Source organism: Tympanuchus pallidicinctus, unplaced genomic scaffold, assembly GCF_026119805.1.
Source record: "Tympanuchus pallidicinctus isolate F22 unplaced genomic scaffold, pur_lepc_1.0 scaffold1, whole genome shotgun sequence".
Lineage (NCBI taxonomy): Eukaryota > Metazoa > Chordata > Aves > Galliformes > Phasianidae > Tympanuchus > Tympanuchus pallidicinctus.
In genome coordinates this window covers 94915782-94932658 of record NW_026294618.1, presented here as the reverse complement: position 1 = coordinate 94932658, position 16877 = coordinate 94915782, and the positions used below count along the sequence as shown (strand labels likewise).

Genomic DNA, 16877 nt, shown 5'->3' with positions numbered 1-16877 from the left:
CAAACACATTTCTCTGTAGAAACCTCCATGGTTTTATTTTTCCAGTCTCTAGCCTTAAAGCATTTTTGTCATTTTTTAGAGGAAGAATTGAATAGCTGCGGGTTCCTACCAGGGTCAATTGTCAGAGACTGGACTGAGCTTGCTGGTCAGCCACATCCATCCCAGAGAGACTACGTGCATAGTTAGCAAAAAATTTCTCAGTAAGATTTTCCTCACTAACATCCACTTTCTTAATTTATGATGCATTTTTACAAGGACTTACCTATACAGGGCTCTTCTCACTGCCCCATGCAAAATTATTAGAAATGTCAGCTTGTGTAGCTTCGGTTGGACTGTGTGGTGTTCAGTCCTTTGATTAACTGATGATGACTTAACTGATCTGGTTAACAGGGTGAAACAAGAGTGTCTGTCTCTTCTGAACACATGGGATTTTCATGTGTAGGCACAAATATTACAATAAACGTGACAAAATGTCATAAGAATCCTTTGAAACACATTTCAATGTGTAAGCACATAAACTGTGTAAAGCATGCATTGAAAGTGTTATTCTATAGAAAAAAAAAATTTAAGCAAGCTGCTCTGTAACCTGTAAACAGCAAAGTGACTAACTTTAAAAAACTAACTTTAATGTGAGAACAAGTAAAGCCTCTGTTTCAGCTTGGAGTTTATTTATTTATTTATTTAAATTGAATCTTGAATCTATTTTTAATCCTTAGCATTCTTCTGGCTTCCAGATTTCAAGAAGGTTGAAAGATGCCTTGTTGCCTTATTCTCCAGGGCTTGTATCTTCTTACTCAGAATGCCAAGGAGGGGGACTCATAATGTCTTCAATTTAGAGCTGTATCTTTGCTTAAAATTCACATGAAGTTCTTTGCTAAAGTTCTGGCAACAAAGTTGGAGAAACTTAATGTCTAAGTTGTTTTAGCTGATCGAACAACATTTGGAATTCTCTCTGAATCCTAAAACTTTGGAAAGTTGTTAGTTTGTGTTATCCAGAATCAGTCAAGCTCCTTTCACTTTCCTGGAATCTCTGTGGGCTGAATTACTTGAATATTTTTACTCTTGCAGACATCTGCATTCTGCCACGGAGATAAATGTGAGAAAATTCTATTTGTATTTTACTGCTTCAGAAGAGTTTGCTGTAAGACACTCTACAACAGACAAAGTAAGTGTTCTTAGGTGAATTTCTTCAATTCTGCTGCTCCCCTTTTTTTCCTGATGCCTTTACCCCTGAAGGTTCTGGATTTTCCTGAATCAAAGTAGGGATTACCAGAAATATTACAGGTAATATTTCACCTGTGATAATTTCACCTGTGTATGCCATGATGTTAGATTTCAAATGACTGTGCAGAATGTCATTCTTTCCTTGCTTCTCAGAAGTCAGTTGTTAAGCATGTCAGAAAAATAAAAGCTCAAACAAACAAACAAAAACAGCTAAAAAAGCAACCTGCAAAGACATCAGAGTTTAGTGAATTACAGGAGAATGAAGGGTGGATTTGAGGACATTGATGAAAAGCTAAATGATGCTTTTTGTAGCAGCTTTTCTCTTACATCTTTTGTTAACCTGTGATATCCCATTGGAATGTGTGTTTCTCTAGAACTATATATGCTGTGAGGCAGGAAAAAATGTTGAAAGCAATCAGGGAGGTTCCTGCTTGCAAAAAATAAAAAAAAAGAATTAAAAAATGAAATGAAGTGTGGACAACTGTGACCTCTTGAGTTTTAAGATTTGATGAAAATGTTCAGAAAGTGGAGACAGGACTGAGTGCCCTCCTTTCCAGTCTGTGCAGATTCTTATGCTCAGCTTTCTCAAAGCCCAGAGCATTTAACACTCTTTGTTTCACAGAAGAATGGCTACAGAAAGGAAGAGAGTTAGTTCTGGCTATAGAGTAGGAGTACATGATCAAACATGAGACCGAGCTGGACAAAGAACTTAAGCCTCCTGTCTGGGCATATCCTGTTCCCTGAGTCTCCCTGACTAAGAAGGGCAGGTAGTATTGCCAGGGAATCTCTTCTATCACCTCGATATTTAACATTACTGCTGTAGATAAGCTGTAGTTCCGCTGTGGCCTTCTTTTCCGAAAGTTCCTGATAGACTGTAAGTTTGTCAATGGGCTGAAGTGAGGTGGAAGCTGAAGTGCTTTCCTTACTTTCTGTATCAATTTACATGTTACAATAGAGAAGTTCTTGTGGTCATGAGATTAAAATACTACAAGCTTTGTTTCTGAAACAACGACACAAGAAATGTTTGAAAGGATGCCTTGGGCAGTGGTTTGTGATTTAGCTCATGTCTGGAATCCACAATTTCTGGATTGCAGGACAGCTCATAGCTTAGGCGTTTCCAAAGCAACTGTTCACTGGAATGTTGGTTTATATAACTGTGTCTGTGTGATTTTAAGGTTTGTCCTCCTACAGGTGGCAGTGGTACCAGTCACAGAGAGGGAGAGTAAAAGAAAACCTCCTACAGTTCATTTTGGGTGGCTGTGGTGGAAATTCAGACTTCATCTCTCACCCACCATGTCTAATGTTTATCTATCCAATAAACCAAATATAATCATAGCAAAACATTTTATTTGCTACACTGAGACTTTTCCTATAGAACCATACAGCTTCTTGTAAAGCCAATGGGAAATCCTTTTGGAGGCTTTAATGGGCATCAGAGCAGCCTTAAGCAGACATTGTATGTTCTAGTCTTAAATAGACTCAAGAACTTCCATTCCAGAAAGTGCTCTGGAGGTTCCATCAAGGTGCACGGGCATTTGAAACACTCAAAGCACTCTGAGGTTCTTAAAGACTTGATGTACTAAAGAGAAGGAGAAGCTTCTCTGGATCTCTGTGTTTCATGTACAACTCAGTGTGCTGAGGCCGTGCTTCTACACTAAATGCAGAAAGTTATGATGGTTCTACTGGTTCATCTTTTGGTTTTGGTGGGATTTTTTTGTTTGTTTTGTGTAACCATTTTCTTTGTTCTGAAGCTAAACACTGCAAAATGGATAGAATTTGAAAGCAGGTAAGAGGCTGTTTGAGGTTTTTTGCTAAGAATAGGAATTATCATATCTATTTTGTCTTAGTTTTTATTTGGTTTTGTTTGTTTGTTTGTTTGTTTGTTTGCTATGGAATAACTGCCTATGGCTATAGTCCTTGCAGTATCCTGAATATTAGAACTTCATTCTAGCCCTCCACTCCTAATGAGACATTAAGTACATAGCCTCAGGCAGGGATTGTGGTTTCAGACATGCCTCTTTGATTAACTGTTTTGCTCAGTGATTGCTAGAAATCTGTTGTTAAGATCACTTTTTTCTTCTTGTGCATGAAATTTAGGTGCAAATACAGCACGGTAAATGCAAACCAATACTTAGTAAGGCCCAGCTCTGCTATGCTCCATTGTTGAATACTTCCTGAAACAAAAGCGTGCAACTCCAGTAATAATGGTTTGAATACTAAGAAATAAAATATCTATGCATACATACATGAAACTCAACTATATTAAAGGTGAATTCTTCTTACTTGCCTTCTGATCTCTTTCACTTGAAAGTGATTAAATATTTGGTGTTTTATCCCTTTGGGAACTGAATTCGCTTAGACTCCTATTAAAAGTAACAGCTAGCTTTCCCCAGTGCCTGAGTGCCTTTTTCTTTAGTCACTAATGAGTCTTTGAATCCTTCCTCATATCTATCATGACTACAAATCTATGTTTTTAAAGTAAAAACTGATTGCAGTTTAGTATCTCTGGTGGGCTGAGGCAAATCTTTTCACTGAGAACCAAAAATATTAAGGAATTCCTAACGCAGTGGTGAGGAATGTTAACATTACAGATACATTTACTGAAAAGCGGTGCAAGTGTGAAAATGGGTGGTGAAAGCTAATGAAACTACTATAGAAAATTAGAAGCGGCATTCATAACCAAGACTCATGTCAGGAAATGTGGTGACATGCTCTCTTTATGAGTTAGCAGAGTTGTAAAGCAACATGCTTCTGAACCTGGCATAGATATTTTCAGAGAGAAACTGCTGCTCAGACTCCGTAAATCTGAAGGTTATTGCACGAAGAGGGGCAGTAGTCCCTTCTTCTGAGAAGATCTTGGATTATTTTGTGGAATGCAGAACTTTTGCTAATACACTGAATGTAAAAAATCAAAATGAGTGAAAGGATTTTAGCAGTATTTTCACTCAACAACTGAGTGATGCATTTTAATGCGCCATAAACATGTAACCCTTACCTCTTCTGCACTATAAGGTAACATACTGTTTTGTTTTCAGTTTACCTCCCACCCTCTAAATGTTGTTCTGTTTTCCATTACTGCATCTTGCAGTGCAACAACAGAATTGTTGAATCATATGAGAAGGGTCCAGCAGATCTTATTTGTTCCACCAAAATTCTTTCCATGTGTTCAAGCTTCCTTTTTTCTTTTGCTAATTTTTGTCATGTGCTTCATTTTAGTCCTTTCTCCCACACATTGGAAGCCAGCATTCTTCCCTCACCACTGACAGGTTTCCAGGTCCTTCAAGAAGTAACCAAAGCCTGTTGCACTTTCCACATCCTTAGAAGAATGTAATCACTGTGCATAACTAAAAGTTGCTCTTGATAAAAGTGGAGAATATAAGAACATCCAAAAAATGAACAGAAAAAGAAGACATGGATTGGAGGATGTAATTGAACGTGATTCAATCAGAGATGACAAATGATATGAAAAGACAGCTAAGTGAGCAGTAGACCTCTCACTAATGGTGGAGGAACATTTGATTTTAAAATGGACAATTAGACATCAAACCGTTTAGCTGAATCCCAGTGAGGGAGAGCATTGCACCTCCAAGATAAATTGGTCAAATTTGTATGGGAAAGTGCAGGGCATTGTGGAATTTTGAACATGCTTTTGCAGGAGGTTCTTTGAAGTCTCTCAGCTAGAGCTCAAAGTCATGCAGGATTTCATCAGGAACTACTGTGCACCTCATTTGCTCAACGGTGCATTTTGTGCATTTATATTTGGGGGCAAATTTCCAAACATTTAATCCTTCTTTCCTTCCTTTGGGAAAGGCTAATTTGGGTCATTGGTCTCTAAAGAACCTTTTCCAACAACAGTCTTGATTTGTTCAAGGAAAGTAAATGGGAATTCTATTAGAAGCAAATGCATAGCAGAGACATCTACTACTGCCCTTTAGCTGCTGGAGACTTCGCTCTTGTGTGTTTTATTCACCTCATAAAAAAAGCTTAGAACCTTGTAAAAAATATATATCACAGAAAAAAATGTGAGACTTAGCACAAATATATGCCACACACATAGGATGATCTTTTCTTTGCATGTATTCAATAAACTTTGTTTTTTCATGTTGTTTTTCCAGCTTCCCATTTCCTCATACATGTATTTAATTTTAGGCCTTGATGTTTATGTAGGATTCTTCTCTGTCTACCAATCTATAGCTACCCAATAAAGAAAATTGTGTGAAGAAGCCTTTTATTATCAGAAACAAAATATTTAAATGTTTAGAAGGAGTAGTGCTGACATTACTCTTAAGTAAACTATGAGTGTGTGTAAAACTTAAAATATTAGTACTTTCTGAACTCTGCATTTTGGTACAGGACATTCTGCTAATCAGAATGCTGAGAATGAGAGGGCTGGATCTGAGGTCCAGCAGTGCCCCATGTAAATTTTGAAGCTAAGAGGTTTTGAAACAAGTGTTTGAAAACAGTATTTGAAAATAGTCAGATCATATTCATAGTCAGGCCCCAGAGGAATCTTTGCATTCTTCCATTGGTTCAAAGGGCTGTACTAAAAGAGGTGGGAACTCAGTGTGCCTCCTCATGGCCAGTAATCCACCAGTGCAACTACTGTCCTCATTGCTTCTGCAGCTGCTGTTTATTATTCACATTCACACTGGAGAAGCCAAACGTTCCAAAATGTGAATGCTGTAGCATGGTCTAAATTATCTGTCTTTTGCAAGGCAGAAGTTTGCTTTTCAGCAGTCCATAATGGCACAGAAGTTAGGCAGTGTTTGTACCAGCACGCTGCTTATCAAGATGGTTTTCATTTGAATACTTTAAAAAAAATCTATTTGAGATTACTTTCTTTTATTTAAGATTTTGCACTTAATTTTTTTAATCTTCACTCAGGTTTCCTGCAGAGGAATAATTCATCAATTACACTCCTCTATCTATTTTAATGTGCTATTAGGCATATGGGATGAATTTGGAGTACTATTTTTTTTAGTATAGATGTAAACTTAGAAGGGTCAGAGAAGCCCACAGAAACCCCAACGTTGACCTACTGGGTTTTACTGGCCTTTGAAAGTCACACCTATAACCCCTTCAGGGCCCGAATGTCCAGCTACCCTGAAACATCCTGTAGAAAATTACAGTCTGAGCAACGTTACCATTCTTAGCAGCATTGCCACTCTTATGCGACACTGTAGCAGCCTCTATATATGCTTTCTTTTCATCTTCTTTTTTCTGAAAATGATTTTTTTTGTTCAGAGAAAGCTTTCAACTCAGTATTATTACTGTTTTTCAGTTTTGTTGCAGCTTATTATGTGTGTATGGTTAAGGTACTGTTCTTTGGCCTTCAGCCTAGATCTGAAGAAATAGAAGTGAGTGAAGGTTTCAGGAGTTTGTGTATTTTATCAGGGTGTGTGGAATTCAGCTTCTACATTTAGAAATGACTACATAACCAAAAATGCATTTCTTTCTCTCCTCTTTTCTTCCTTCTCCCTCACCCGAGTGAGCTTGACTGTGCATTTTGCTAAAATGCAAGTTGATCCCATTAAGTATCTGACAGAAATTGGTGAACTGTTGTTGTTTTTTGTTTTTTTTCAAGTGATGTTTGCTGCATCTCTTTCTAAAGTCATGATTTCAGTAGAAACTTCATGAGTGTTTTGAACACTTCATGATGATTTCGGAGATCTGTAGAAACCTGAAGTTAAAGAGACTTTACTGATGCCGTGAGTCACATACATGCAATACAGAGTGAACTCAAATAGTCCATAAAGCAGTCTGTAATACAGAAGTAGAATGTCTAAATAAACAGCTTAAACACAAAGCGAGAAGCTTTGCTTTCCTGGTGAGCACTGCTCTGTAAAGCAGGAGAAGTAATCTGCTTCCGTAGGACTCCTCTGTGTGGGGATATAGCTGGGTACTGTTGTAGACGTGCTCTCAAGAGTTTTGTCCCAGCAGTGTCATTTTCCTCTCATGAAAACTTCCAGGCATCTGAAATTTCTCTTTATTCTGCACTGGAATGAAGTCCACCCAAATCAGTGGCTCTTTTACATACTTTCATAAGAAGAAACAATTACTGTTTCAAATAGAAAAACTAAGGGCTCTGAGAACTCTCTTTTTTTTTCCCCCAAAATGACTAGAAAGTCTTTCTGCATGTTAGAAACATTACTGTGAAAGTCTCTTTCCATGGAACATTTTAATGGAACTGTATACCTTTATGTAGAAATATTGTCAAAAATATTTTGATAATCTATAAATGTTTCACAAATGTTTTCTAACCATCTTATTCTGATTTGAACTTCCTTCTGGCTGATTCTTTCTCTAAGATACTCTAATTGTAACCGTTCCTGTGTTGATATTCTCCTTCTCTCCTTCCACTTATGCCTTCCTTCATTGTCAGCAAGGAAGTCTGTACAATGAAACCTGTCTGTCTCCATTTGTGGCAACTTACTTTCTATCAGATGTGTACTCCTGAGTCCAATTCAATTAAAATTGGCTAGTGGGTTCAGAAGTTCCTAGTCAGGATGAAACACCCACAAACACAACTTGCTTGCATACGTCTCATTTCCTTTGGAAACCAGAAAAAAACCACAAAAGTATAAATTACTGCACGTGGTGAAAGACTTTGGTGAAAGAAGCCCCATGGTTCAGTCCATGCTCTGAATTATATCAGCATCATGCAGATGAGCTGCAGAGATGTCAGTAAGGCTGTGCCCAGGTCTCACAGCCTTAGCAGTAAAGCTGTGGTCTGGAGAGTTAAAATTATGACAAGGTTTGTGAGGAGTGACAGAAAAAATACTCCAGTACTTCTTCATCCTCACTGGCTGTTTGTGCTAGTCTAGTGCAGTTTTTGCAAAGAGTCAATGAGAGCTATCCTTGCTGACTGTGGAAATACTGTTATCACTTAAACAACACACTGACCAGGCTGAGCAGACTTTTCTCAGTGTTGCTGTTTCTCCTAAACAGAAACAGGGAAAAGATGTTTTTAATTAAACTGAATTTTGCAACTTTCTTTACTCAAATTGCTTTGAAATTGGTTTACATATAGGGGGAAAAAAAAAAAGAGTTGACAAACATCCATTGAGATTTTTTTTTTCCTTTTCACTCTCTTCAAACTATAATTGTTTCTCTTTGGTGGTCTTAAACCAAGAAGACTCTTTCCAGAGTTCTGCTGCTCATGCCAGATGCCTGCAGAGAAATTCAAGGGTGGTAGGAATGGGCTGCAGCCATTATATGACCACAGAAATCTCCTGATGATTCAGAAATTTCATTTAAACAATAAAAAACAGGGAACAGATAACAAAGAAAAGAACAGAAGTAAGATGCATGTTCTCCTTTACATCTCATAGGCTACATCTGTTGTAGCTAAAGATTTCATTAGCACAGCTGTTGTCTCACACTGTCTACTTTATTCCTAGCTCTTCCTATAGAAGGCTATAGAAGGCTATTAGATACCCTGTTCTTAAGATATTTGTATAACTAATGGGCAATTCTGCTACTTTGTAGATGGGACTATTAACTGTGTAGAGCCTTATAGGATGTCTAGCAAAAAAGAGATGATGGTGGAAGGAAGTTTCTTGAGTCAGCTGCTATGGGAAAGAATGAATAAAATATTGGAACATTTCTTTTTATGTGCTTGGCAATAAAATTGAGACCAAAGGCCAAACTAGCAGATGTTCATTCTCATTGAGATGTAGCTATTTCTTGGGGAGATCCTGAGTCACATTTTCCTCCTTCAACAACCATGCTAATCCATTGATTTCAACTGAGCGAGCATCTGACTTTGTGACTTTTCATTAGTGATGGTATGGCCACAAAACGACAAAAACTGTTCTGGAGCAGTAATCCTTCCCTGAATGTTATATGGTATATACAGCTTCATCTGTTAATGCCTGTGATACCTGCTGTGGTACCTGCTGTGGTACCTGCTGTGTCATTTGCAAGTCAGTCAGCAATAGAAATGGGCTAAGTAATGTGAATCAGATCTACAGCTGCTGTGAGACTGTAATTTGCAGGTGCAGGTGAACTGATGGGAACCGACTTAAGTTTCCTCTCCTTCCAGCTTTTTTCGTGTACATCTATTGACATGAAATAAGATCCTCATGTTGGGAAAGGAAAATTAGAAGACAGGAAAATCACAGAATCTTTAAACCAGTAACTGCTTGATGTTGGACAATATTTTATAGTCTCACTGAGGGAGGAAGGTCTAATAATATGAATAACGAGCTTTTCCTAAGTTAGGAGAATATGTCTGGTCTTTCCAATCTTCTTCCAATTGTGATTCTTTTTTTTTTTTTTTTTTCCCTTCTACCAAAACCTAGCAGCCTGAATGTTTCTATCTCCCACGTCTGAGCTAAGATAATAGTGGGTGAGTTGCTCCTACAGTTCCTAGCATAGTGTCAGCTGTGCCAGTTAATAAGATGGTTAAGGAGTCCATCCCACCCAGGAAAAATTACTGGGCTTCAATAAAATATAAATGATTATCTGGAGTTAGTTCTTCCCAAGAATACTCACCTGATAATGTTAACAACAGAATGATTTTCGTTACCACTTTCATTTCTTTGAGTCAGAGGGAGGGAATGGTTCCTGAGAATTGTCACACTAGAATCATAGTTAAAATGATTTTACCTGACCTGTCCTAGATTGTGCTTGTGTTATTATGTGCTTGAGTCCTGATACTCCTCGACAAGGTCAAATGCAATTTAATTGCCTATATTGTAACGTCAGTCTCCTTGTTCCAATTGAACTGGTTGTTACCTTGTGTCTATTTGAAAACTCAAGCTGATGACTATTAGAAGCCTGGGAAATGTTCTGCCTGTGCAGTAAAAAATATTCTGAATCCTAACTTTGAGTTTTGTGTACTGTGATCAGGAAAGTTATCACATAATAATTCATGGAAATTATCTCCCCTCAAAGCATCTTCAAGTGACCACAGATATGTTCTATCACATTCTTTGGTACATCTTTAACATGTTAGTGGACTTTTATATCCCATTCCATTTGTGCCTTGGCCCTCACAAGATTTTTTTTTTTTCTGTCTTATTTTTCAGCCAGTAAACAGGGTTATGAGAATAAGATTTTAAAAAATATTTGCTTTTGGGAAGTAAATTTTAATCAGTCAGATGCTTTACATGTGTAACAACTGTTTTCAAACAAACAAAAAAAAAAAAAAAGGGAAAATTCCACACAATAATAATGCTAGGCTTTAGCTTATTCAAGTGAAAATATCAGTAAAGTCACTCAGATTTTTGCTGAAATGAGAACACAGAGGATCAAACATTGATTCTTTTGAATGTGGCTTCTTACCCAACTGGCACGACAATGATTTACTTTGATATTTACATTCTGCTGAAATGGTATCAACTGGCAGCAACGTAATTAAAGAAAAGATCAAGTGAAATTCTCTGTGGGCTTACCACAGACTGTGGAGAGGGCTTATTGTAATAGGCACAGTAACAATAGAAGCTTCTCTTTTCAGCTACATTAGCATAAAGCACAATGTACATGTACTGTTTTAAATGGAGTTCCTTCACATCTAACCTGTGCATCACATAAAGTTTAAACGTCTTTGAAGAACACTTAACATTCAGACTCCTTTACTATCTCAACATACTGTCGACACAGTATATAAAATATACAAAAATATATTACTTCAGGTGAAGCTGATTACCTTTCAGGCAGGTAGCCTTCTAAGGGCATTATGTTCAGCATGCTTTAGGCTGACATAAAGGAAAGAGTACTGAAGTCTGTTTTCTTAATATTTATAATCCCAGTGCTAACGAAAAATTAGAAATGTTGCTCTGAATATGGGCCTGGGCAACATGCTCCAGGTATCAATGTTTGAACAGGGAGATTAAACCAGATGGCCTCCAGAGATCCCATCCAAACTTCCAAACTTAATCATTTTGATATTCTGTGGGGACAAAAAAAAAAAGAAAAAAGAAAAAAGAAAAAAAAGCCTACTCAATGCAGAAGAGGACCAGGCTGGATGTTTTTTTTTGTGGAAAATATTATCCTTTGGAAATGGTGATTTTTTTTCCAAGTCAGAGACAATTCCAAGATAAAAGTCAATTTTTAATCAATTTCTGATTTCCACACTTGATTTTGAGAAAAACCAACAATAAGTTACACTATGAGCATTGTTTAAATGAATTTTTTTTTTCCAGAGCTAAGTAACTATTAAAAATGCAATCTCAGTTAAAAGAATAGGTGCAAAAGTCAGCCTTAAATATTATATATCCAAAAGAAATCATTTGAATAAAAATTATGGAGAATCTTTTTATTCATTCAAATCTACACAAAAGTAAATAGAGAAATTGAAGTCATGTATCAGTATCAAGAAGTTGTATCTTACTCTCATTGTTATTCACTTTTACAGATGGGGTGATTTAGGCAAAGAGATTCTTATTTTTATTCATAGTGTCTAAAGGAGGTAGAAATCCAGAGGTTGATAGAATCATAGAATTGCTTAAGTTGAAAGAGAAATTTAAAGGTCATCTTGTCCAGCTCTCTTGCAATGAGCAGGAACACCTACAGTTTGATCAGGTTGCTCAGAGCCTGACCTTGTTTTTTTTCCAGGGATGGGGCATCCACCATCTCTCTGGGCAATCTGTTCTAGTGCTTCACTACCCTCACTGTAAAACACTTCTTCCTTATATCCACTCTAAATCTCCCCTCTTTTATTTTGAAACCATTTCCCCTTGTCTTATCACAGCAAACCCTGCTAAAGAATCTGTCCCCTTCTTTCTTATAGGCCCCCTTTGGATACTGAAAAGCCACTGCCAGGTCTCCCTGAAGCCTTCCCTTTTCCTGGTTGGACAACCCCAGCTTCCTCGGCCTGTCCTTGCAGGGGAAGTGTTCCATCCCTTGATTAATTTTTATGTCCCTCCTCTGGATGTGTACCAATTCTCCTATACTAAGGACTCCACATCTGAACACAGTACTCCAGGTACCCCTGATAGGTTTATGTTATTTGTGTTGCATTCTGACAATATCAGAAGCAGTTCTGCATAACTGCTCAGAGAGGAGTTTACTTGGTTGGTCACAGCTCTTAGAGCACACACTGATTATTTTGTACATAGTTGCCCTGACGTAACAGGTGGAGAGGATGTCCAGCAGCCTAGCACAAATGTTAGCAAGTGGATTAGCAGTCTTTTAAAGACACGGGTTACTAGTAGTATCCTTTATACTCTCTGAGCAAATGGTGACAGTCATTAAATGGTCTTCTGATGACCTGTTGAATTCCTGTTACTTGTGTGGGGCCCAGCCAGGAGCAGTCAAAGCCCTGGTCATGTACCTGTGACATGATTTTGGAGCCTGGCACAATGCTAAGCAGTCACGAGAAGTACCAACTAGCCTCTGATGCATCTCTTTTTCTTTGCTCTAATCTGCAAGAAGTTATGCTCTCCTGTTCAAGCTGGCCATACTGAACCGGCGTGACCTAACCAAGATGCCCTGACAGTGATTCCTGGAAAAAGATGAATCCCTGGGGAAGCTGGTTGTGTATAATGGCTTGTGACCTCTGGCTGTGGTTGAAGTTGAAATGTCATAGTGGGGTGTGGGTTTGAGAGCTCATGCTTGTGGAACAGTCTACTCATGCAGTCTTGGCATAGGTTGGGGATTTAGCATGAAAGCACTGTGTTGAGATGATAACTGGCTCATGGGGAGCTAAACAATGGCTGTGACAGCATCTGGATGGCCCTGAGAGAAGCCAGAGGAAGCTGGGGCTTGATTGAGAAGATTTTTCATTTGCAGACAGCGATACTGTGCTTGATTGTGTCAGGCTCTATGGAGCCTGGTGGGCTTATGCCTTCTGTGCTAGTGCAGGAAGCAGTAGCCTTGAGCCTACCTGATCAGCTGCCCCCTGCCAACCCCTCATTGGAGTAGAGAAGGGAAGGCCAGTAGGGAATAGCAAAGAGTAGATGCAGCCTAGATCTGGATCTAGGAATGTGATGATTGTGAAGAATGATTGTGAAGATTGTGAAGAATCTGCCAGGAAGTCTGGGATGGTTTTATATGACGGTGTAGAGAAGAGATCTATTGCAAGTTGCCTCTCCAGTGAGTTCTGCTCTGGACTTTTGGCTCTGTGCCTATGACTGTGGTGGAGTTTTAAAAGAAAGAACTGAATATTTTTCTTTTAGAAATGTCCTAGAGGGATAGGCAGTGGGACAGTTCACTTTGTGGCGTTAATAATGTAAAAATTCAGAGACAATTGTTGGCAGAACTGGACGCTGCCCAATACATCAGTATTTCCAGATGGAATGTGAGCACCAGCAATAGGATTCCTAGTTTTGTGCTGAGTACAGGGATCACTACCCCTTAGTTCAGCACACACATCACTAGTCATAGTGTAGGGCTTGATGGAAGGGCATGACAGTTATGAAAAGTATTTCTTCTTTATGAAAACAGTGCAAAATTATGAAAGCAAAGTATCACATCATATAAAAAGAATATTTTGGCTCATGGGAGCGAGATAACAAAATCCTAAAAACAGAGAAGAAAATGGAAATGTTTTTGCAGACCAAAAAAAGAGCTCTCGCAAACAATGCTAATCATTGACAGAATTGAACAGACAGTGAGACCACTAATGGATGGATTTTATCAGATTATGTAATGCTTATAGATGGCAACAACAGGTCTGAGCTCACTTGTGCACACTGCATAGACTTGCACTGCACTAGAGCATGGTCAAACAATCCAGATTTTGTACATGCTCTTGCAAAAGCTGGATGTAAGAGAAAATTCATGCTTTGCACTTTTAGAGTGAAATATGACCTGACAGAGAATAAGGAATTGCAAGTACTAAACCTTTTGCATCTGATGGGGAATAGAAAGCTATAGATACCAAGATGGTGGAGTGTTTGCTCTACTGATATGTTACTACCGATATCACTACACTTACACATTTCAGAAATACTAAAAAGATGGTACTGAAGAATATCTACAAGAAAACTTTGACATTACAATCATTAGCGGAGCCTTATATGAATTTAGAAAATTGTTGTAGGAATTGGGGACATTTTCCAGAGACTCACAGCAAATGTGTCACTGCTCGTCACAGAACGACCGAGCTGACTGTGAAATGGTGCTGAAAATGTATCTGCACTAGAGATGGAAGTAATGAGAGAGAAGACAAAGGAATTCATATCTTACCAAATCACTTTTTGTTTACTAGAGATGAGAGTCTGGCTGGTCTACTACATAAAAAAGTAATATGGAGTTAGGCCAAGTGAATACATTGAAGGCTAGGAATACAACTGAATATTGAGCATATTACTTGGATAGGATAACATCACATGTTTTTCCTAGAATTTCAGCTTTACTAGGTCCCTTGTGTCAGCTTCTGTGGAAGGAGAAAAGAAATGTCTAAAAACTTAGTGAGTAGTTTAAGCTCCCTGCTGGATTTTGACAAGTATTTGTTGTCATGTGATAAATTGAGTGGAGAGTAGAGATAGTTGCATCACATTATTTGAGCATTTATTAGTGGATGACAAGTTAGATATGCATCTGGACACTAGATGAAGCAGGATGGGGCAATTACCAGAGAGAAAGAGAGCATCTATTTTTTATTTGGAAAAACCCCCACACCCTACAACGTTTCTACATGTCCTTCCCCTTCCCCTCTTCCACACTGCATGGAAAACCTAGTAAAATGACAGAGATCAAAACAGTTGTGAACTTCTTGCCAGTCCTGGCATTTTCCTTGGTGCAGAGCTGGACTTCTGTCTTAATCAAGCAAGTCTGTAGAACAGAACATGCGATGTCAATCTTGATGTCATCAGTTGTATGTTTATAATAACTAATGGGAAAAATGCAGAATCAAAACAGAATCATAGAATAATAGAATCATAGAATGGCTTGGGTTGGAAGGGATCTCAAGGATCATCAAGCTCCAACCCTCCTGCTGCATGCAGGGCCACCAACCTCCATATCTAATACTAAACCAGGCTGCCCAGGGCTCCATCCAACCTGGCCTTGAACACCTCTAGGGACAGGGCATCCACAGCCTCTCTGGGCAGCCTGTTCCAGTAAAGGCTTCAAAGGAGAGGAAAAGGTAAGGGAAGGAGAGTGGAGGGTTAGGGAGTGGTAAAAATTTTGGCCTTTTATGGGTTGGCAGCCACTGTTCCAAGGCTGGCAAAATCTGGTGAGGGTGAGGCATCTTATGAAGCACTGTTCTTCTGTGGGATGAGATCATGTTTTCACAGGGTTATGTGAAGTATATTCTGCATTTTTTATGTGAAATCTCTGGCTTAAAGCTATTTAGGTCACCAAGAAGATCTAGAGAAAAAATCCAAACAGTGAAATGTGATCAGTGTCACTAGTTATGCCAGCTGCAATGTGTGCCTTCTGAAAATGGTCTGGATGTGTAATTGAAGCACAGATTAGTAGCTTTCTGCCTAGGAAAATGGCTGTTTTTAATCAAAGTACATGCACGTTTGAAATATGTAAAATTTTCAGCTTGGAAAAACTTGCTCATCTTGTCACCAGCCATGGGCAGGACATTCACTGAACAGAAATGAGATTAAATCTACTAAAAATTTCCATGTCTTCCAGGTTCAAATTACCAGGGAGGGATTATCTCCATAGTGGAGATGAAAAATAAATGATTAATGGGTGCTTTGAAATGGTTTGTTCGAGTGGCTATGAGCCCAGACTAGTTTTTGACAAGAGGGAAAGTTAGGTTCTCAGCATATGAGTGGAAGTAGAATGGAAATAATCCTTTGAAAATAGTCCTGGGACTTATACTAAAGACTAGAAGTTGTTTCTGAAGTTGGGTCTGTCACTAATGCATCTCAGATTCCAGGCTGGATACTGGAATGATCTTAATTGAAGGCTGTTAGTGATGACCACATGATAGAATAATGCTAGGATTTCTTGTGAATTAAGCAGAAACAGCAGTGTTTGTACCAGGCTGGTATCCACCTGCAAGATCAGAGGCTAAGATGAAATGACATTATTTTGGGAATGCCTAACTCAGATACACCTAAAGTTACTCTGCTGTATGTAGGACTCTTGGTCTAAGGACAGATGCAGCAGCATTGTTGAAGGTCTGCCCTTTGAGAGAGTTGTCTGATGTGTAAATGTAGTGGGGAGGTACTAAGGAGAAGAATCATGCTAATGGTTGTTGTGTTATCCAGAGTATTCCAAGTAGTGCCATGCTTTGTTCCTCCCATACTTACATCCTAATTTGGAAGTGGAGCCTCAGCTTTCATTCATGTACACACACAGTTCCCTTTGTGGTCTGGAAAAACACAGTGATAAGGTCCTGTTTGGGGTTCTTTGAAGGAGAATTCAAGGAAGGAAAGAACATGGATAGCTCAAATGGGATTTTTTCGTGTGCGTATAACAAATACATATACGAGTACTGTTAAACAGATAAGTTGAATTGCTTCCAACAGCCTTGGAAAAGGGTTTGTCAGCAGTGGAAAGAAGAATCATTTGGAAGAGGAAAGAAGGGTCTAAGAAAGGCCCTCAACAAAGAAAAGAAGGCAGACAGCTTGCTAAGAAAGATAGAGAACTTCAGTTTGGAGAAGCTGAGTAAAGAAATCCTTTTCTCCATTTCCACTTGCATGTACTTTTCTAGACCTTTTTGTTATGCTTTGTGTAAAAAGACATGAAAAAGCATGTCGTTAGCTGTAAAATAAATGCAAAAATGCAAAAGCTCTGACTTG

At 38.5% G+C, this 16877-nt stretch overlaps 1 long non-coding RNA gene across 3 annotated transcripts in view; it reads left to right on the top strand.

The window, feature by feature from the left end:
* Window positions 1-693: 693 nt before the first annotated feature.
* LOC128075557 (uncharacterized) overlaps window positions 694-16877 on the top strand; it is a 274797-nt gene continuing 258613 nt past the window's right edge. The window contains exon 1 of one of the 3 annotated variants that reach the window (XR_008203891.1): window positions 694-1165. This is a non-coding gene — a long non-coding RNA (uncharacterized LOC128075557). Of the gene's footprint in view, window positions 1166-11968; window positions 12155-16877 lie in introns of those variants that run through there. The other 2 variants (XR_008203892.1, XR_008203894.1) reach the window with 2 other exon arrangements.